Source organism: Capra hircus, chromosome 19 (assembly GCF_001704415.2).
Source record: "Capra hircus breed San Clemente chromosome 19, ASM170441v1, whole genome shotgun sequence".
Taxonomy (NCBI): Eukaryota; Metazoa; Chordata; class Mammalia; order Artiodactyla; family Bovidae; genus Capra; species Capra hircus.
Window position 1 is genome coordinate 33,612,480 of NC_030826.1, and position 23,126 is coordinate 33,635,605.

At 44.4% G+C, this 23,126-nt stretch overlaps 1 long non-coding RNA gene across 1 annotated transcript in view; it reads left to right on the forward strand.

The window, feature by feature from the left end:
• The window catches only part of LOC102189342, a 28,434-nt gene extending 7,156 nt beyond the window's left edge, over positions 1 to 21,278 (forward strand). Inside the window, exons 3-4 of the long non-coding RNA XR_001919650.1 lie at positions 2,723 to 2,808; positions 19,478 to 21,278. This is a non-coding gene — a long non-coding RNA (uncharacterized LOC102189342). The remainder of the gene's footprint in view (positions 1 to 2,722; positions 2,809 to 19,477) is intronic.

Here is a 23,126-nt window from a genome sequence, read left to right on the forward strand (position 1 = left end):
ATCAGCGTGAAGCAGGACTTTGTCGTTCTCTCTTTGGGACACAGAACTGCCAGATACTTACTTTGGTCTCATCTCCACCAAGCACTGTCTTCGACACCCTGGGAAATACCATCCCACCAACTCCCAGAGCCTCTGCCTGTACTCAGCTTTACTTTAAAAAAGCAAAAAACATAAAACCTCTCCTCTGTTAGACTCCGAGCTCCTTTAGAGTAAGAGCATGTCAGATTTTCCTCTTTGCATCATAAAAGTGCTTCTTGCTATTGTCCTTATTTAGCAGCTACTCAGATTTGCTAAATACGTTATAACCATTAAAGCTATAATTAACAATATGGATATTTTGTGAAAATACATAACAATATAACAATGAAAATTAAAATTATCTATAGATCACTCCTTAAATGTAAAACCTGAGGCATTTCAATATATTTTATCCCAGCATTTAGAGATTATTTTTATCCCAGTATTTTTTCACTATTTACAAATGTGTTGTTGTTCAGTCACTCAGTTGAAGTACTGATTATGTAATTTCCCCTGGCCACGTGTAAAACACATGGTTTTTAGTAATTCTCTATTATTTCTTGGTATCATTTATTTCAGTTCAGTTCAGTCACTCAGTCGTATCTGACTCTTTGCCACCCCATGGATCGTTTATTTAATGCTTCCCTAATAATGGACATTTAAATTGCTCTTTTTTGAAAATTTTAGAGTAAACTATAGTTGATTTAGTGTTATGTTAATTTTGCTATACGGTATGCACATATATATTGAGTTGGCCAGAAAGTTCATTCAGGTTTTTCCACAACATCTTACAGGAAAACCCGAACTAACTTTTGAGCCAACCCAATACATTCTTTTTAGCGTTCTTTTCCATGATGGTTTCCCCCAGGATGTTGAATACAGGTCCCCGTGCTATGCAGTAGGACCTTGTTGTTTATCCGTTCTATACGTAATAGTTTACCTCTGCTAATCCCAAGCTCCCAGTCTGTCCCTCCCTCACCTGCCTTGTCAACCACTGATGTATTCGCTACATCTGTGCTTCTTATTCACAGATAAGTTCATGTCATATTTTAGATTGCACACACAAGTGATATCATTCGCTCTTTGCCTTTCTCTTTCTGGCTTACTTCACTTAGTGTGTTCGTCTTTAGCTGCATCCACGTTGCTGCAAATGGCATTGTTTCGTTCTTTTTCAAGGCTGAGTCATAATCCATTGTATATGTGTAGCACACCTTCTTTGTCCGTTCCTCTGCTGATGGGCCTTTAGGTTGCTTCGGTAGCTTGGCTGTTTTGCATAGTGCTGCTATGGACATGGGGTGCACGTGTCTTTTGGGATTAGAATTTTGCCCAGGAATGGGATTGCTGGATCATATGGCAACTCTAGTTTTTTGAAGAATCTCCTTAGATTCTTCTGCAGTGACTGCACTAATTTACATGCCCACCAACAGTGTTGGAGGGTTCCCTTCTCTCCACACCCTCTCCAGCATTTGTTATTTGTAGACTTTTTCATGATGGCCATCCTGATCGGTGTGAGGTGGTACCTCAGTGTCATTTCGATTTGCTTTTCTCTAATAATTAGTGATGTTGTAAGTTGCCCCTCTCTTAAATAGCGTTGTGATGAGCATCCAAGGTATATGAATGACTAATGACATTTCTGAATCTCTCCTTAGGATGTACTCCTAGGAATGGACTTAGTCCATCGAAGGATATAAACTGTCTGTCCATCTGCTTCTGAGCTCTAGAGGTTATTCCAGTGAAACGGCCAGGGGTCCAGGGATGCCCAGCCTCTGGGGACCCCTGGAGAGTGTGGGGCCTGGACATGTAGTGAAAGAGCTAGCAGGCTAATCCCCAATTTATACCACGTTCCAGCTCAGATCTCAGCAGCTGGCTTTGTAGTGCGGTTACTGATACAAATTTTATTAATATATCCTCTTTGATATATAGCAATATTTAAGTGGCTTAGTTTCTCCTCACAAGGAGATAGGCATTGTTTGTATCGTTTCTCAGCAACCTCTTGCACACACAGAAGTTAGACAGTTTTCACCCTGGGTTTTAGAAGCATCAGATCTCTCACATGTACATGCACACACCTGTCTAAAGCCTTCCACTGGGTCCTGCTCAACTTGGAATCAAACCTGGACCTTTGGGGCCTGGAATGCTTGGCTTCCCTGACGTTCTCGTCTCCTCCCCACCCTTGCCACCCTGGCCTCTCTGCACGTGGGATGTGCAGGCTGGGTCCCTCTGGGCCTGGACATGCTCTCCCCTCTGCCTGGAGCCAGTACAGCTGGCCCCACACCCCTGGTCTCCCCTCAGAGCCCCCCAACCATCTTCTCGACTCTGGGCTGCAGGCCACTGTTACATGCTCTGCCCAGGTCCTTGCAGGCTCTTCTCACTCATAATATTGTCCTGTTCCCTTGTTTACTGCTTGTCTGCCCTCCACGTGGGTACTGGTCTTCAAACGCCACCTGACATAAACAAAGCCAGGAAATACTGGTTAAATCCACATGTAAAGCAGCCAACAGTTTTGGGGGTGTTTATTGATGGATTGATTGCCAATGATGGTGGTAAGCTTGAGTCAGATCCTGGTCCATAATTATCTAAAACTTTAGGGAAGTTATATTAACTGCAGTTTCCATCGTGGATACAGTGGTTACAGAAGTATGGCGATGGTGGTAGGAGCAGAAGTGCAGAACACCTAAATGGGCTGCTCGCTGCCCACTCGCAGGTCTCTGGTCCGGGCTGACGGTCTTCCAAACCCTCTTCTACCTGGTGTACGTCTGGAGGATCAACTGGAACCGTGCGGCAGAGCAGGTACCAGCGTGGGGAGGGGAGTGTGCATGTGCGTGCGTGCTGTGATTCCAGGGCAGGCGAGGACTCTTCCAGGGTGAGGATGGTAAGAAGCCCACGGGCAGCAGGATGCACTGTGACTCATGAAGAGGCGTCAGACGTGAGAGTGAGGGCCAAAGGAAACCTGCGTCCTCAATACGGAGCTTATTTCTCCTCTAATTTCTCCTCTGCTAAGCAGGCACAGCCAGAGGGTTAGCTTAGAAACTCCTCTGCTAAGCAGGCACAGCCAGAGGGTTAGCTTAGAAACTCATGTGTGAGGTCGTCTTGGGAGAACAGTAGTGCTTCCCCGATCTGTTGTCTAGTTCTAGCGTCTCAAGGATCTTTGGTCCATGGTTTCCTGAGAAGCAGATGCCAAGTGTCTGTGGTCAGGGAGGCCCATGGGGGCAGAGCCTGTCCTGTGGGTGGAGGACCGGGATCCTGACACTCGGGGTGTCTCTGGGTTGAAGGGTGAGCCCTGCCAACTGTGTCAGGCTCAGGGTGAGATGGTGGGAGGTCAGCCGAGGGGAGATGTCATGCATATGGGGACATGAGAAGTAGCCGAAGGGCACAGACCACCTCTGTCCACTCCCTGACCGCCTCGAGGCTCCAGGGCCCTCATGACTGCTCGTGGGGACAGGTCACGTGCTCCCTCCCTTCAGTGTGGTCCAGGATGTTAAGTCGGACCATAACTACCCCTTAGGTGACTGTACCATTTATCTTCAGACTTTAATCCTTTTATCTGGACTTAGGAACAGTAAAGGGCACAGTGTAAAAAATACGTTAAGTTTGCAAATATGACAGGTAATTTTCCATTATGGAATCGCTTTAAGCTGTTGATGTACTTTTAACATAAATTTTAATAAGAGTTTTCAAAGACTGTAACTAAAATAGACTCGTGACCAGGCTATAAACTGGAAATGATAATCTTATACCATTTTATGAAGCATGTTAATTAACCTTGTCATGGTTTTCTGTCAAGTGCGGGTGGATAAATATTAGTAATGTTTTCTAAGTTAGTTGAAAGGTCTATAGTATCCTATTGGTGATCAAGAAAGGAGCTACAGTTTTAAGTAAAAATTTCTCCAGGATGATACTCCATCATGGGTTGTAAATGTATAAATCTGATCATCCCTTTCGTGGGTGCTCTTACCTTCTTATATTGAATATTTCTTCTTCTATGGCAGTAGGTCATTTTCCTATGAAATATTCATTGCCGATCTAGTTTTGTTTATATTGGCTATTTCCCTGTCAGTGGATTTAATCTTACCATTGAGTGTATTTGAAGGGCCTTTTCAAGCTCTAATGCCATACCAGCTTTTCTGTTTCTCAATTTCTATGATGGTAAAATATGCACAACATGAAAACAACCCTCATCACCGTTTCTCACGTGCAGTTCAGTGGATTAAGTATGTTCATAATGTGCCACACCCCACTGTCTACCCCACCACACTGTCTACACGTGCATCTGAAGCTCTGTCCCCATCAAACATTCTCTCATTCCCCTTCCTTCCAGCCCCTGGAAGTCTGCTTTCCCTGCTTATGGTTTTTACTGCTCTAAGCACCTCATACAAGTGCAATCATACAATATCTGTGTTTTTGTGACCAGATTATTTTACTTAGTGTAATATCCTCAAGGTTTATCCACGTAGCATTTGTCAGGATGTCCTTCCTATTTTAAGGCTGAATAATATTCCACTGTAAATACGTGCTGCATCTTGCTTTTCTGTTCATCTGTTGGCGGAAACTTGGGCGGCTTTCAGATTTTAGCTGTTTTGAATAATGCTGCTGTGAACATGAGTTCTACAGATACAGAGTCCATGCTTTTAATTCTTTTCAGTGCATGCCCAGAATTGGAACTGGTAAGTCATCTGGTAATCTGTTCTTAATCTTTTGAGGAACCACTATACTGTTTCCCATAGTGGGTGTATCATTTTACATTCTAACCAGCCTTGCACAGGAGACCAGTTTTTCCACATCCTCATCAGCACTTGTTATTGTCTGGGTTTTGTTTTGTTTAGTTGTAGCCTACCTAATTAATGGGTGTGAGGTAATTTCTCGATGTAGTTTTGATTTGCATTTTCTTAATGGTCAGCTGTGTTTAGTATCTTTTCATGTGCTTGACCATTTGTGTGTATTCCTTGGAGATGTGTCTGTTGAAGTCCTGTTTTCATTTTTTAAACACTGGTCTTTGGTTCTGTTTTTAGTATTTATTTATTTGTCAGCACTGGGTCTTAGTTGCAGCGTGTGGTCTCTAGTTCCCTGACCAGGGATTGAACCCTGGCCCCCTGCCCTGGGAGCTTTCATCTTAGCCACTGGACCACCAGGGAAGTCCCCCTTGTACGTTTTTAGTCAGGTGGTGGTGGTTGTTGTTAAGTTTTTGGAGTTCTTTATATAGTCTGGGCATTAGTCCCTTATCAGAAAAATGATTTAGAAATATTTTCTCTCATTCTGTGAGTTGCCTTTTTACTCTTGGATATTATCTTTTAATAAACAAAGTTTTTAATTCTCTTGAAGTCTAATTTATGTTTTTTTCCTTTATTGCTTGTGCCTTTGGTGTCACATCCAAAAAGTCATTCCCAAATCCAGTGCTATGGAGATTTTGCCTAATGTTTTCTTCTAAGAGGTTTATAGTTTTATGTCTTATGTTTAGGCTTGATCTACTTGGAGTTAATTTTTGTATGTGGTGTTAGGTAAGGATCCAGCTTCATTCTTTGGCATGCAAATATCCAGCTATTTCCAGAAACATTTGTTTAAAAGATGGTCCTCTCCCCACTGAATAATCTTGGATCCTTTTCAAAAATCATTTGACCACATATGCAAGGGGCCTTCTGTTATATTCCATTTGTCTATATTTCTGTCTTTACATCTGTTATTAGCTCTGCAGTAGGTTTTAAAATCATAAAGTATGATTCTCTAGGTTTGTTTTTCTTTTCCACGGTTGTTTTGGCTGTACCAGGCCCGTTGAGATTCTATGTGAATTGTAAGATGGATTTTTCTATTTCTGCAAATAATGTCGTTGAGATTTTTATAAGGATTGGCATTGAGTCTGTGGGTTGTTTTAGGTAGTGTTGCCATCTTAACAGTAAAGAGGCATCCAGTCCTTGAACATGAGATGTAATTCCATTTATTTATGTCTTTAATTTTTCTCTGCAGTATTTTGAAGTTTCCACTGCACTAGTTTTTTACCTCCTTGGCTATATAAGTTAATTTCTAAATATTTATTCCTTTTGATGCTACTGTAAATGGGATTGTTTCATAATTTCCTTTTCAGATTGTTCATTGTTACTGTATAGAATAGAAATACAGCTTTTTGGTGTGTAGACATTCTATCCTGCTACAGTACTGAATTCCTTTATTAGCTCTAACAGTTTCTTTGTGGAATTGTTAGGGTCTACTATACATAAGATATATTGTCTTTGAACAGAGATAATTCTTCATGTCCAGTTTTATACCTTTTCTTTTTCTTTTTCTTCCCTAACTGCTCTGGCTAGAACTCCCAGTACTATGTTAAATAGAAGTGGTTAAACTGAGCATCCTTGCCTTGCTCCTGAACTTGGAGGAAAAGCTTTCGGTCCTTCACCATTGAGTATTATGTTAGCTGTAGGTTTCTGATATATGGGCTCTTACCACATGATGTACTTTCCTTCTGTTTTATTTTGTTAAGTATTTTCGTCAGGAAAGGGTGTTGCATTTTGTCCGATGCTTTTTTTGCATCAGTTGAGATGATCATGAGGTTTTTCTCCCCTTTATTTGTAATGTTGTCAATGTCAATTACATTGACCTGTTTTCCTATGTTGAACCATCCTTGCACTTCAGTAAATCCCACTTGGTCATAGTGTATAAACTTTTTGTATGGTGCTGAGCGGGCCTGGAAAATCCCATGGACAGAGGAGCCTGGTGGGCTGCAGTCCGTGGGGTCGCTAAGAGTTGGACACGACTGAGCGACTTCACTTTCACTTTTCACTTTCATGCATTGGAGATGGAAATGGCAACCCACTCCAGTGTTCTTGCCTGGAGAATCCCAGGGACGAGGGAGCCGGGTGGGCTGCCGTCGATGGGGTTGCACAGAGTCGGACACGACTGAGGTGACTTAGCAGCAGCAGCAGGGTACTCTTTTTAAGATTTCTTTATTTAACTTCGGGCCGCACTGGGTCCTTGTTGCTGTGCCTGGGCTTTTTCTGGTTGCAGCGAGCAGGGCCTGCTCCTGGTCGCAGTGCACAGGCTCTGGGGTGCGTGCTCTTCAGTCGTTGCAGCACGTGGGCTCAGTAGTGGTGGTGGATGAGCTCAGCTGTCCCGCAGCATGTGGAATCTTCCCAGACTGGGGATCAAAACTGTGGTACCTGCATGGATGTCTAAGCACTGGACCACCAGGGGTGTCCTGGGCTGGTGAGTTTGATTTGCTAGCATTTTGGTGGAGATTTTATCATCAGTGTTCACAGGGGATATCAGTCTGTAGTTTTGTTTGCTCCCAGTGTCTTTGTCTAGCTTTGGTGTCAGGTTCATGCTGGTTCCATAGAATGAATTAGGAAGTCCTCCTTCCTCAATTTTTGGGAGAAGTTTGTAAAGATTTGTTCCTCTCTAAGTATGTGCTATATTGAGTTGCTGCACAAAAAGTTTTTGATGAAATCTACCTTATCTATTTTTGTTACTGCTGGCCTTTTGATGTTATCTGAGAACCCATTCCCAAACTGTGAAAAAAAAAAAAAGTGGTATTCAAATATAAAAATGCTATGGGAGGACTAATAATAAAAAACTAAGTAGAGGACTTGAGTTTCCAATCTGAAAACTGTAAGCAGCCCAGGAGTTATCATACCTGTAGGGGGAGGCAGAATTTTACCTTTCCCTTCTTAGGGTTTTTCAGCTGGACCTAATATAGGTTCACAGGTGAAAACATACAAACTTAATGTAAGGTCTGTGTGCCATCAGAGCCCTCATAAGGAAATGAAGATGCAAAAATGTGGCAAAATCGACATGCTTTTCTACTAGTTTGAACAAAGAAGCAGTTATAGAAAAGTAACTAAGCCCTGTGGGGAGGCTGAAGGAAGATGAGAGTTATTTTAACCAGGTCTGTGTAGATTCACTTAGCTTTGACTCCTTTCCTGGAACAGGGATGACATCTTTCACATGTGAATTTTTATGTCCTCTTTTCAAAAAGAGGAGCAGAGATTAAACTGCTCTTCAGTGCCTTTCTGACAAAAACATCTGCTGTTTTTTCAAGTACCTTTAGTTCAGAATGATTCCTATGCCAAAGTCACATATCCAGGGGTGGCGTGTTCCGCCACCCTTCATTGCCCTTCAACCCACTTGGAAACTCCCCCAGCAGGTTTCACAGTCCTGAGCTGAGTTGGTGGGTTGTTTCACAGCTCGCTGAACTAGTCTCCTAGTCTTGAGAACTAAGTCAGCGCAGTTAAACTCTTGTGTCTGTTTCAGGAGGCAGTGGTGCAGGTGGGAATCCCTGTCCTAAGTTAGGTCTGTGTGTGGTGTGAGCAATCAGGCATTTATGAAAGGAGTGTCTGTGGAAGCAAAAGAAAAAGATTCAGAGTTGGAAACCTAGTTTCTGAGTTCAGAGGGGATCTAGTCAAGATTTCTGGATTTGAACTTGAAGCAGCTTCATATGGTGGAGTGAGGATGGCAGTTGTGATTTGGCTAATTTCCTGGTTTGCAGTTTGACTAGCTCTGTTTGTGAAATTGAGTATCCCATGAATTTCCTTAGCAGGCTGGAGAAGAACAGGTGAGAAGGTTGTCCACACATGATCTGATGTGGCATTCCTCTGAAATTGACACCATGTCATGCAGCTTAGCTTATGGTACTTCAGGGAGAGGATAGTTCTCATTCTCAGTGATTCCAAGTTAAAATGATGGGACAGAAATTGCTGTTGTTAGTTTGAGCAGTTGTAGCTAGATATTGGAGGAAACTCGAATAATCAGGATCCAGTCTAGTTTACAGGTAGGTAGCCTTGTTCATTTTCTTTGAAGTTTTGTTTTCTTACAATAACCAGGGCAGGGTGTGGTCGTTTTCCACTGAAATCTAATTTTCTCTCTGTATCTACCCTGTTTTTCTCAAATGTCCTTATTAGTAAGACTAATTTGTTTATAAAATAAGTTTAGTCTTATCCTGACCTGATTGTTTATATAAATACAGCAAGAATAGTGCTTTTCCATTGGAATTATGACTGATTTATATAGAGTGAAAGTCGCTCAGTCATGTCTGACTGTTTGTGACCCCATGGACTATACAGTCCACAGAATTCTCCAGGCCAGAATACTGGAATGGGTAGCCTTTCGCTTCTCCTGGGGATCTTCCCAATCCAGAGATTGAACCCAGGTCTCTCGCATTGCAGGTGGATTCTTTACCAACTGAGCCACAAGGGAAGCCCAAGGACATTGCCAAATTGATAACTGAACTTCATTAAAAATTAAAAACTTCTGCTCTGCAATAAAAACACTGTTAATAGAATGAAAAGATAAAATAGGGACTAGAGGGACTGCCCTAGCTGTCCAGTGGTTAAGACTCGGAGCTTGCAATGCAGGGAGTGTGGGTTTGATCCCTGGTCAGGGAACTAAGATCCCACATGCTTCATGTAGTGTGGCCAAAAAAACATAAATAAGGACTAGGAAAAAAAATCTTTGTAAAAACGTATCTGAAAGAGGACTGGTCTCCAAAGTGCACAGCAGAAAGAACAGTTTAAATTCAATAATACGAAAATAACCCAGCTTAAAAACTGGGCAAAAGATCTAAGTAGACCTTATCAAAGTATATCCAGATGGCAAAGAAGCATATGAAGAGATGCTCAATACCATGAGTCATCAGGAAATTGCGGATTAAAACAACGAGTTCCCACTACACACCTATTAGAATGGCCAAAATCTGGAATGCTAACAACACCCAGTGTTAGCAAAGATGTGGAACAACAGGAATGTTCATACATTGTTGTTAGGAACCCCAAGTAGTAGAGCCACTTGGGAGAGTTTGACAGTTTCTTACAAAGCTAAGCATAGGCTTGCTTCCTTGGTGGCTCAGATGGTAAAGAATCCGCCTGCAGTGAAGGAGACCTGGGTCCGATCCCTAGGTTGGGAAGATCCCCTGGAGGAGGGCATGGCAACCCGCTCCAGTATTCTTGCCTGGAGAATCCCATGGACAGAGGAGCCTGGTGGGCCACAGTCCGTGGGGTCACAAAGAGTCAGACATGACTGAGTGACTAAGCACACACCCCCAAGGATAGGTTTACCATATTGTCCAGTGTTCATGGTGCAGTTATTTACCCAAATGAGTTGAAGACTTACACCTACACAGAAAACTGGAACACACATGTTAATGGCAGCTCTGTTCTTTTGGCTATTGCTTTTGGCCGCATCTGGTCTTCGTTGTGGAGTACAGGCTGCACAGTGTGGGCCCAGTGCTCGTGGCACACAGGCTTCCCACAGCATGTGGGATCTTCCCAGACCAGGGATCAAACCAGTGTCCCCTGTGTTGGAAGACAGATTCTTAACCACTGGACCAGCAGGGAAGTCCAGCAGCTTTAACTGCCCAAACTTGGAAGTAGCCAAGAAAGATGTCCTTTTCAGTGACTAGATAAACAGTCCCTTCCGCATCCATACAGTGGACTTTTACTAGGTGGTAAAAAGAAGACATGGAGGAGCCTTAGTGCATATGGTTAAGAGAGAGCAGCCCGTCTGAAAAGACTGCATAGCGTATGATTCCAGCTTTATGACAGGCTGGAGTTGGCTAAACTGTGGAAGGTTTATACAGATCAGTGGCTGCCAGGATCTTGGGGGTGGGGAGAGGTTAGTTCCTGAAGCAGAAGGCGTTTTTTGGCAGTGAAGCCAACTCTGTGTGATACTGTCATGATAGGTTCATGAAATACGTTTGTCAGAGGAACCCATGGCTGACTGGGTGATAGCAACAGTCAACCCCAGTGTGAACTATGGACTTTGGTTAATAATAATGTAGCAGTGTTTATTCATCAGTTGCAACAAATTTATTAGTGCACAGTGTTAATAACCAGAGAAATTGTGTGGGTGTGTAAGGAGAAGCATTTATGAGAACTCTGTACTTTCTGTGAAATTTTTCTCTAAACCCAAAACTGCTCTAAAAATTAAGTCAATTGTTTTAAATGGACAAAGAGTCTATTATACAGTGGCGTGCCTCTAAAAATATCATAAAAATGGACAGTAAACACTTAAAGAAGCTCATCTATTACCCCTTAGACTCATACACGTGAAAACACAGGCGATGCCACATGCACTTGGCGGCAGTGATAAAAAGCAGACGACAAGTGTTGGCACGGGTTTGGAGAGACGTGCAGCCACCGTGGAAAACACTGTCACAGTTTCTCAGTGAGACCAAGTTAAAACATGACACAGCAGTTGTACTTTGAGAACGTACCCGAGAGAATTGAAAACACATGTCCACACAGAAATGTAGACGTGAATACTCCTAAAAGCACTATTCAGAGTAGCCGAAAACTGCTTATTTCTGTCAGATCACTAGGTGACCACTCAATGTCCATACACAATAAAGAGTACTGTTTTAACAACAATTAAAAAAAAATTTTTTTTAAGTAACAAACAAGGGCAAAACCCCAGTAATCTTTATCAAGCAGTGGGAGTAGAATGTATCTGACTCCAGAATTGCTGGACTGTAATAGTCAAAATTCCGAATTTTCAATACAACGTTAATAGGCATGCAAGAATCAAAAATGTATGGCCCCCTCACAGGAAGAAAAGACAGTGAGCTTCCCTGAGAAACACTTTATTACATTGTAGAATGTCTGTGTATGTGTTTATTTGATTGCACCAAGACTTAGTGTGGCAGGATCTTCCAACTTCAGTGAACATATGGGTCCTAGTTCCCTAATCAAGTCTTGAACCCAGGGGCCCCAGTGTTGGGAGCGTTGAGTCTTAGCCACTGGACCACCAAGGAAGTCCCCTCTGAGAAGTACTTTACATTAACACTAAAATATGCACAGAGAGCTAAAGGAAACCAAGAGCTTGATGTCTCAACAAGTAGAGAATTCTAGCAAAGAAATGGGAAGAATAGGAACCAAGTAGAACTCCTAGGGGAGCTGACACTAGCTGGGTGTCCACAACTCAGTTCTCCAGGTCTAATGCCAGCTAACAGGAGTCAGCATCAGATGCCACCTGCTGGAGGGCAGTGTCCTCCACAGACTGTACTTCCTTCAGATGCCAGCCCATGTAGGGGTCCCCAGGACACCCACACTTCCCTGCCCAGGAGACTATAAATTCATTTCCTGCAGTCTCCTCCCTTCTGTACTTGGCTGGAATGCATCACAGGATGCACTGAAAATGCTACTTTTATGACTATAAATTTATAAAAGACACAACCCAGGAACTGCCAGATAGAGGACATACTTAAGGGCAGGGTCTGGGGGCCAGAGAGGATGCAGAATTTCCCGGCCATCTCTCAGAATCTGGGCCCATCACCCTCCCAGCATATCAAGTGCTCACCAACCAGGAAGCTCCCTTGGGTTTAAATAGTCCAGAGTTTTACATGGAGTTTTACATAGATATTATGATTGATTACACCATGAGCCACACAATCGACTGTGGTCTCTAGCCTCTCTCAGGGGGATCAGAGAGGTAAGGTTGAAATTTCCAGCCCTTTCCGTATGTGGTTGGTTTTTATAGTGACGGGCTCTTGTGCTGTAGCTGTCTACGGGCCCCTCCATGTGTCACCTCAGGGTAAAAACACGCTTATCACTCAGGAAAGTCCAAGGGTTTTTAAAGTTCTGTGCCAGAAACTGGGGGCCAGAGTCCAGGTTTACTCTCTTTATTCTGTCAGAACAGGTCAGTTGAGATTATCCAGCATGAGGAGCAGAAAGGAAAAAAAGGATTGAGGATAAATAAGCAGAGTCTAGAAGACCTATAAGACAGCATCAAGCAGAGCAACATATTCATAGTGGGAGATGTGGAGAGAGTAACATGGAAACATACTACCATATGTAAAATAGGTAGCCAATGGGAATTTGCTGTATGACTCAGAGAACTCAAATCGGGGGCTTGGTAACAACCTAGAGGGGTGAGATGGGGAGGGAGGTAGAAGGGACGTTCAAGTGGGAAGGGACGGAGGTAAACCTATGGCTGATTCATGTTGGTATTTGGTAGAAACCAACACAATACTGTAAAGCAATTATCCATTGATTAAAAATAATTTTAAAAAATCAATTAAAAAGAACTTGGAAAGCTTAGGAAATGCCTGGAAAGCCATCCTTGAAATGACCTTTCCAAGGTTGTCGTTTTGAGATTAAGAACCACTAAGTGAAGGGAGAGGGTCTCTGAAAATATGTGTATATATAAATTATATAACAAATATACACATACACCCCCCCCCATTAGTAGAATGAAGAGGTAAAAAGCCACACAAGCATCTCCACTGGTGCAGAAAAGTGTTGACAAAGTTCAATATCTTTTAATGATAAAAACATTCAACAAGGGCTTCCTTGGTGGCTCAGTGGTAAAGAATCCGCTGGGTTTGATCCCTGGTACGGAAGATCCCACATGCTGTGGGGCAACTAAGGCCTTGGGCCACAACTGCTAAGCCTGTGCTCTAGAGCCCATGGCTGCAGCAGCTGAAGCCCACGTGTCCTAGAGCCTGTGCTCCTCAACGAAAGGAGCTACCCTGCCGGTCCTGCCCCGCTGGATCCAGGGTGATTCGAAGGGGAGACGGATAGGCGAGGAAAAGTTTATTTAATTAGAAATACAAGATTAGATTAGGAAACAATAGTGTAGTAGGAAAATGAGTGGAGAAAAGAGGCTGATTAACTTGGTTTACGTGGAAAACCAATAAAGTTCCAGACAAGGAACTTGCACCGTCTACGTTGGGCCACAGGCGCCCACTTGAATAGCAGAGGGTGCCCCGCCTTGGGCTCCCTCTCCCGTGGGTCTCAGAAGCCGGGGCAAGTAAGTAGACTCGGTGAGCCTCCGCGTTCCAAGGGATCAGCCTGAAAAGGAGAGGGAGGGAGAGGGAGCAAGAGAAAGAATCGAAACGGGGGAGGCCAGGCTTGTGCAAAAACCCCTCTCATAACTTTACTTTTAAAAGGTGTTTATATACCCTAAATTTTACATAATGGAAGATACAGAGTCATGCAGGGGCAGCAGTCCTGACCCTTTCTGTATATCTTGTATACAAAAGGTCTCAGGTGATTTACGTTATCTTCTGGCCAAGAGGCTTGCTAACGCTTTTTGGTTCTCTTCCTTAATGAATGTTAATCTCGTTTCCCCTGAAGTATTTTTCTTTAGTCTGCATCTCCTTAAAGCACTAAAGTTACATCTCTGTAGAACAAAGGCGCAGCGGGTTATAACAAAGAAGGTACTTGACTCAAATATCTAATATATTGCTACTTGTTTTTTCTATATACCAACTATGTCAACAAATAAAAGATATGAAAATTTGGCAGCAAGTATTGGCTCAACAATGAAACGCTTAATCAGTTTTATTCTAATGATCTTGACACCTCGGAAGCCCCCTGCATTCCTAGGATGTTTTAAGCTTCTTGTGCCTCTTGCGGTTGGGAGACTGTAAACAATTCACAAGCTGTAAAAAGTCTGGGGGGACCTGTTAGGCAAGCTAGAGAGTTAACAGAGGGAGTTTGAACTGAAACATCCCTTTCAAATGCAGAAGACTAAAGCCCTGAGTTGACTTTTTCCAGAGTGTGTCAGAAGAGTGGAAAAGCACAGTACAGTAAGGCAGGCAGATTCTGGTTTTTGGGGTACATGCTCAGGAAATTCCAGGGGGAGACCCTGAGGCCTGATTCGCCTTGCCCATCAGGCCTCTCCGCATGACCTTGTCATGGGTGGGATTCCTCACGCTGGCTCCCAGCACCACCCCAATGAGAAACCTGCACACCGCAACTAGAGTAGCCCCCACTTGCCACTATTGGAGGAGACCCGTGCACAACCATAGATAAGTAAATAAATCTTAAAAGCAACAGGAAACAAGGAGCAGAAGGAAACGTCTGGATACGTTTCCCACCCTCGGGAATTCCCCCTGCTTTGTTGTTTTTCAGTTTCTGTGACCCCATGCACTGCAGCCCGCCAGGCTCCTCTGTCCTTGGGATTTCCCAGGCAAGAATCCTGGAGTGGGTTGCCATTTCCTTCTCCATGGGAGCTTCCTGACCCAGGGATTGAACCCGCATCTCCTGCATTGGCAGGTGGATTCTTTACTGCTGAGCCACCAGGGAATTCATTTGTATATTCAGTCTTTGAAATCTTAGAGCACATGTCTTGAGTTAACAAAATTTGCTGACATATTGAAGGCAGCACTTTAACAGCTTCATCTTTTAGGATTTTAAATAGCTCAGCTGGAATTCCATCACCTCCACCAGTTTTGTTTGTAGGAATGCTTCCTAAGGCCCACCTGACTTCCCACTCCAGAGTATCTGGCTCTTTGCTCTCCTATAGGACTAGTGATCACACACAGCTGCCCAAGCTCTGGGGGTGTGGGTGTGCATTTTTCCCTTTCTGCCCCAGGGACACCAGACTTCAAACATTTCTCCATTTAAAAAAAAAAAACATATTTAATAAAGAATGACCAAAATAATCATTGCTAACATTGATTTCTGCTTTGTGGTAAATAAGCCTTTTGCTAAAGAGCTTTCTATGACTGTCTCATGTAATAGAGGCAGGGAATATGTTGACCATATGTCACAGTTGGGCAAACTGAGGGCAGTGACGACCTTGTTTAAAGATGCAGAGTTAGATGGAGTCAGTATTCTGAACCTTACTCTGTGCAAGTTCCTAGTTCTGGATAAATCTTACTAAGTGACTACTAGCTGAGATAAAATAGAAAGGGGTGGGTAAGAGGAAGCTAACACTTCAGGTAATTCTGCACAGACTATGAAAATAGAATATCAATATTTCTAATTCTGGAACAGCTGCTAAGACTAATCGAGACAAAGATTTTCAGTAATTTTTCAAAAATCTATTTCTGGCTCTTATCAGGATTAGCTGATTTCCCCAGGAGCTTGCTTCAGCCCCAGTGGTGGGATTTGGTGTCTTCTGTGACACTTGCATCAGTCAGGGTTCAGGCAGAGCAAAACAGCAGCAGATCATTTACCCTGGGGGGCTGGCTGGCACAGCTTGGCCACACAGCCCCCATGAGATGTGACTGCACCTGCTGGGGAGCCCCAGGTGTGCAGGGCAGCTGTCAGAGAAGGAGACAGAAGGCAGGCTGGGGAGGAACGGAAACACGTTTGACCCTGGGACAGAGAGCTGAGCACACAGGCCTGGCTGTGGAGTCAAGGCCCCAGAGGAGGAGCCAAGGAAAGGTGGGCAGCCGCCCCCTCCCGGGAGAGGAGGGCACAGCATCCCTAAACATGTCTTCTCGCGGATTTTGCCCGCTTCTCACCAGGGCTTATTGGAGTTTAGATTTTCTGTGGGTGTGCTTGTCTTCGCTGTTTTGAATGTGATCTTTAACTAGTTTCTACTTGGTAATTGATGACGTACAGGAAAGCTGATGGTTTTTGAAAGCTGACCTTGTCTCAGGAGTTTTCTGAAACCTCTGATCTGCTCTAGTAATTTCTCAGCTTTTCTGTATTTTCTGGGTTGGTGATCTTGCCACCTGTAAACCATGGGGCTCTTGTCTCTTTCAACACGTGCACCTCACATTTCTTGCTTGTCTGACTGCACTGGGGAGGCTGGCAACTTTGGCTCCTGCTCCGTTCATGCTATTACTCACTTAAATACTTTTTTTTCCCATTTGTTGCTTTTCCGAAGAACAACAGTATATATATTAGCGTTAATTTTTCTGCCTTTCATATTTCCTATGTACTACAATATATATAGCATAAAATGTCATTTTAGTGATTTTTAGTAGATTTCATTGGCATTAAGTATGTTCAAAATGTTGTCCGGTTATCACCACTACTCATCTCCACATCTTTTTCATCCCAAACAGAAACCCTGTACCCATTAAATAACAACTCTCATTTCTCCCTCCCCCAGCCTTGGTAGCTTTTATTCTACATCTATGAATTTTCCTATTCCAGGAACCTCTTGAAAGTATAATCCTACAAATTTTGTCCTCTTGTATCTGGGTTGTTTCACTTAGCATAATGTTCTGAAGATCCATCTATGTTATAGCAGGTGTCAGAATTTCATTCCTTTTTCTAGCTAAATAATATTCCTTTGTATGACTATAAATCCATTTTTCTCTGATGGACACTTGCGTTATTTCAGTCACCAATGGTGAGTAATGCTGTGATGAACACGGATGTACAAGCATTTGTTTTTAAGTTTCTGCTTTTAATTCTTCAGGGTATATTCTAGTGGAATTGCCGAATAATGTGGTATTTCTACATTTCAGTTTTTGAGGAACTGCCAAACTTCTCCACTATAGCTGCACCACTTCACCTTCTCAGCAGCAGTGCGCTGGAGTTGCCGATATCTCCGCGTCCTCACCAACACTTACTTTGAAAACATTTATTTCTGATTACAGCCGTGGTGACAGGTGTGAGGTGGTATCTCATTGCGGTGTTCGTGTGCATTTCCTAAATGTCTGCTCACGTTGGGCACCTGAAGGGTCTTCTTGGAGATGTGGGTCTCACCTGTGGGGTTAAGATGTTGACTCCCGTCAGCGTCAGACAGCTTCACTGAGCTGTGAATGCCCAGGTGGCTTGAGGTCCGCTGGCTTCCTCCTGCTGCTCCAGTCTGCTGCAGTGACGCTTCCATTTCAGGTATCATGCTGTTCGGCGCCAGGCTTCCCGCTTGGTTCCTGTACTTTGTTGACATTTTCTCTCTTTGTTGAGACATCGTGCCCCTCAGTCCCTTTACTTCTCTGGCCCTTGTCTGGGCACATTCGGGGGCAATTTCTGTTATCTTTTCTTCCTGGTATATGGCCATACGTTCTCAAGTCTTTGCATGGATAATTTTGTATTGAAAACTGTGACATTTTGAATATTATAGTTTGCCCCTACAGGTTTTGGCTATTCTGAACGTTCACGTAGAAGCTTCTGTATGGACATGTGTGTCCAGTTCTCTGGGCACACACCCAGCAGTGCAGTTGCTGAGGCATGTGGTAACTGTCTCACCTTCAGTGGTGGCTGCCCTGTTGAGGGTCCTCCCGCTAATGTCAGAGGGTCCGGTTTCTCCCTGTCTGCGGCAGTGCTCATGTCTGTGTTTATTACAGCTGCCAAGCACACGCATACTCATGTTTCCTCGGGGTTTTCTTCTCCATCTGTCTAATGGCTGAAACGAGTGGAGAGGTAGACTGCACGTTAGAGCAGTTTGGGTAGGGTTTATGCTAATAAGGCGACTCTTGGGGGTAGCTACCCTAGGTAGCTTTAGGAGGGTGGTTGGTCATCAGAAAGACCACCAGAGCACCATCACCTCTGTACCTTCCCTATGCACTGCCTCCACGGGACATACATTCCTAAGCACTATAAGCTGTTCCAGCCAACTGAGGGCGGGGGTCGTGGGGGGGTGGTCACAGAAACCCCCTATTTATAGATGGTCTGTCAAAAGTACGGGTGGCCTGGACCTGCAGTGGCTTCTAAGTGGGGGCAGTCTTGTGGGCCTGAGCCCTTAACCTGTGGGGCCTGAGACAAACCCCATATAGTGTCAGAGTTGAATGGAATGACTGGACGCCCCACCGGCGCGGGAAGGTCTGGAGCGTCAGTTGCGGTGTGTGTGAGCCCTGCACATTTGGCGCCAGAAGAGACATGAATCCTGCTGCTCTTGTTTGAGGACAAGGTGATGACTGCCAAGCTCCTTAAATGTCAGACTAGAAACACAGAGTCTCTTACTTTTAAATTTCTTCTATAATATTCTATATTCCAACAGCACTTAAATCTTTTTCTGACAACATGGCAATGGATTTTTAGATATGACAGCAAAAGTGGAAGCAAGAAAAAAAATGGGCTTCATCAAAATTAAAAAACTTTTGTGCAAAGAGTAGACACTGTCAAGAAAGTGCATAGGCAGCTGGCAGAATTGGGAGGTGGGGAGAATACTGCAAACCATAGGTCTGATGGGGGCCCAGCACCCAGAGGGTATGTCCCACAGCAGAAAGACAAGCCCATGGATGGATGGGCACGTGTCTCCAAACCATCACAGAGCTGGGCAGTAACCGTACGAGAAGCTGAGGGATGTCATTAGTGACGTGCACTGAAACTGTAATAAAGTGTCAGAAACTGCACACTGTACAGGGCGGCGTAATAATAAAGACCACTGATGCACTGGTTAATGCTGCTGAATTACACACTTGAAGGCTACTTTCCTGTTGCGTGAATTTTACCTCAGAACTTTGTCTGTCCTGCTGGGTCGCAGTCTATAGCCTGCATGTGACAGTATCGGGGTTCTCCTGCCTGCTCTCCTCTGGTGGGGTGAGGGGGGCAGGTGTGTGGCCCCGGGGAGGACTGCTCTCCAGGTCATTGGTGGGCTTCATGCTGGGGAAGCGCCAGTGTCAGTCGTTTTTAGGATTTTCTGTTTGGTTGGTCACATTCCCTATTAAAGGCTCTAAAAACCTCCAGCAGGCGCTGGGGCCATACCTGCCAGCACCTGGGAGCTGAGCAGCAGGACAGAACACAAGAGTCATCTTTTAATGAATACAAAAGTTTAACAAATTTCTTAAAAGGCAGTAAGCTACAAGTTACCAGTTAGTCTGAGCATGTGTTTTTAAATGTTTATTTTTTAAAAGCTTGCATGGCACTGCCCAAGACAGGACCTCACGCACACTCACACATGAGACTGGACACGCAAGAGTGCCACACACACACCGTGGCCAGCAGTTACTGCTGGAGGACCTGCTCTCCTGGAAGACAGAAGGTGTTAAATGTAAGGTGGGATAAAGAACACAGCCAGCCAGGGACACCAACGTGCAGACTTAAAAACCACGGTAAGAGTTAACATTTGGGAGAAAAGTTCACTTAAGATTGTAATGCTTTTCTTGATGTCCAGGATGATAATGTGAATCTTCAGAATAAGAACATGAAGCTGGCATCCCTTTCCTGCTCGGCTGGGACCGAAGCCACGGTCCAGGTGAAGAGCTCACCTCCCATGCTGCACGTGTGGCATGTCGTTCTCACTGGTAGTTTGGGGCTGGGATGATTCCATTTCAGCCACGGTCGGTGAAGAGTCTTATTAAAATTCCCACTGCGAGGACAGCAACAGCCAAAACTGCAGCCGCTCGGCCCTAACACAGTCAGCTGAATCCCCGTCAGGATGTCATGGCAGGGGCCGCCCTGATCAGCTGCACAGTCTGGCTCTCGAGTCAGAAGAGGTCCAGCAGGAAGGCCCCAGCCAGTGCTGCTTTCTCCAGGTTGGACAGATCTGTTTGTACAGAACAGGGAGATGATACTTACTTACATGGGAATCTGAGTGAAGGCGTTCCTGGGTGTGACATGAGCCCACGTGGTCGTCGGTCACTGGCTGTTAACACACGGGCCACAGTAGCCACACCCCAACGGGGGCCTGGAGCCCATCTCCTGGTCAGAGGGCAGGACTAGCCACATGGGCAGGGAGCAGGGGCTCCTGCACCAGCGACTCTGAGCTCCAGGTAGGAAAGGCAGAAGTGAGAATACTAGAGGACACCCCCTCACCTATGGAGCTGGATATGGCCTCTTTGTCCCCTCACATACTGGCTCAAACCTGTGTCAGAGGCAAACAAAGTACAGCCATGCTGGCCGGTTCCGTGGTCAGACTGGTTATGCTTCTGCGGGAGCTACGCTAGAAGTTTCCGCCCCAAGCGCAGTCTTGCTCAGTCCTGACAGTGACAGTGAACATGACACTGAGACCACTGTCGTCCTCCCCAGCAACAGCTCGTGAAAATAACAACGCCCTGTACACTCTCTGCCTCCGTGGACCACACTGAAGGGGGGGAGCATGTGACCTGTCCCCACGAGCAGTCTTGAGGGCCCTGGAGCCTCGAGGCGGTCGGGGCGTGAACAGTGCTGGTCTGCACCCCTCGGCTACTCCTCACGTCCCCATATCCATGACATCTCCCCTTGGCTGACCTCCCACCATCTCACCCTGAACCTGACACAGTTGGCAGGGCTCACCCTTCAACCCAGAGACACCCCGAGTGTCAAGATCCCGGTCCTCCACCCACAGGACAGGCTCTGCCCCTATGGACCTCCCTGACCACAGACACTTGGCATCTGCTTCCATTTGCTCAGGAAACCATGGAGCAAAGATCCTTGAGACGCTAGAACTAGACAACAGGAAAAACGGGGAGCACTACTGTTCTCCCAAGACGACCTCACACATGAGTTTCTAAGCTAACTCTCTGGCTGTGCCTGCTTAGCAGAGGAGAAATTAGCTCCATATTGAGGACACAGGTTTCCTTTGGCCCTCACTCTCATGTCCAATGCCTCTTCACGAGTCACAGTGCGTCCTACTGGCTGTGGGCTTCTTACCATCCTCACCCTGGAAGAGTCCTCGCCTGCCCTGGGATCACAGCACGCACGCACATGCACACTCCCCTCCTCCAGGGGCCCCCGCGCTGGTACCTGCTCTGCCGCACGGTTCCTGTTGATCCTCCAGATGTACACCAGGTAGAAGAGGGTTTGGAAGACCGTCAGCCCGGACCAGAGACCTGCGAGTGGGCAGCGAGCAGCCCATTTAGGTGTTCTGCACTTCTGCTCCTACCACCATCAACATCCTTCTGTATCCATGGTGGGAACTGCAGTCAATATAACTTCCCTAAAGTGAAAGTCACTCAGTTGTGGCCAACTCTGTGACCCCATGGACTGTACAGTCCATGGAATTCTCCAGGCCAGAATACTGGAGTGGGTAGCCTATCCCTTCTCCAGCAGATCTTCCCGACCCAGGAATCAAACCGGGGTCTCCTGCATTGCTGGTGGAATTCTTTACCAACTGAGCTACCAGGGAAGCCCTTATAACTTCCCTAAACTTTTAGATAATTACGGACCAGGATCAGACTCAGGCTTCCCACTGACCTGTCAATGGAATTCAGTCCATCAATAAACACCCCCAAAACTGGGGGCTGCTTTACGTGGGGATTTAACCAGTATTTCCTGGCTTTGTTTGCGTCAGGTAGTGTATGAAGTGCTAGAAACAAAGAACTGAACACTGTTTGACATAAAGCGTAGCAATTTTTTTGGTCCATCGCCTAAAGCAAAGAAAAGCAAAGCAAAAATAAACAAATAGGGCCTAATGAAACTTAAGAGCTTTCACACAGCCAAGGAAATTATCAACAAAATGTAAAGGAAAATCTTCTGAATGGGAGACAATATTTACAAATGATGTGACTGATACAGGGTTAACATCCAACATATATAAATAGTTCATACAAGTCAACGTCAAAAAATGGGCGGAACTGAATAGAAATTTTTCCAGAGACGATCTGCAGATGGCCAACAGGCACAGAAAATAAGCGCAACATCGTTAACCATCAGGGAAACACAAATCAAACCACAATGAGAGATCACCCATACCTATCAGAATGGCCATCATCAAAAAGAATTTAAGTGTCGGTGAGGATGTGGAGAAAGGGAGCCCTCGTGCACTGTTGGGAATGTGAGTGCAGCTACTGTGGAAAGCAGTACAGAGGTTCCTCAGAAAAACTAAAAATAAGATTGCCAAGTGATCCAGCAAATCCACTGCTGGATATGTATTTGAACAAAACAAAAAACATTAATTCAGTAGGATCCATGCACACCAGTGTTCACAGCAGCATTATTTACAACTGCCAAGATAAGGAAGCACCTAAGTATTTATCAAAAGATGAATAAAGGTGTGTGTGTGTATATATATATATACATATAATAGAATATTCCTCAGTGATAAAAAAATGAAATGAAATTCTGCCATTTGCAGCAAAATGGATGGACTTAGAGGGTGTTATGCTAAGTGAAGTAAAGCATTCAAAGACATACTATGTGATATTACTTACATGTTGAATCTAAGAAACAGAAGCAGTGAACATAACAAAAAAGAAACTGACTTACAGATAGAACAAACTAGTAGCTAACCCATGGGGAGAGAGAAGCAGGGAGGGGCAAGATAGGAGTAGGGGATTAAGAGTACAAACTATTACATATAAAATAAGCTACAAGGATATACTGTACAACAGAGAATATAGTAAATACTTAGTGTTCCATTTATAGCTATTATAATCTTTAAAAGTTGTGAACTACATTATACACCTGTACATCTATATACATTATACATCATCTAACAAGTAAAAAATTTTAAGAAATAAAAAAGTACTACTAGAGGAGAATATAGAAAAAAAATGTTAAAATCCTATAGTAGACATTCTTGCCAGAGAAATAAGGCATAAAAATTAGGAAGGAGTAAAACTATTTCTATGTACATGACATGTA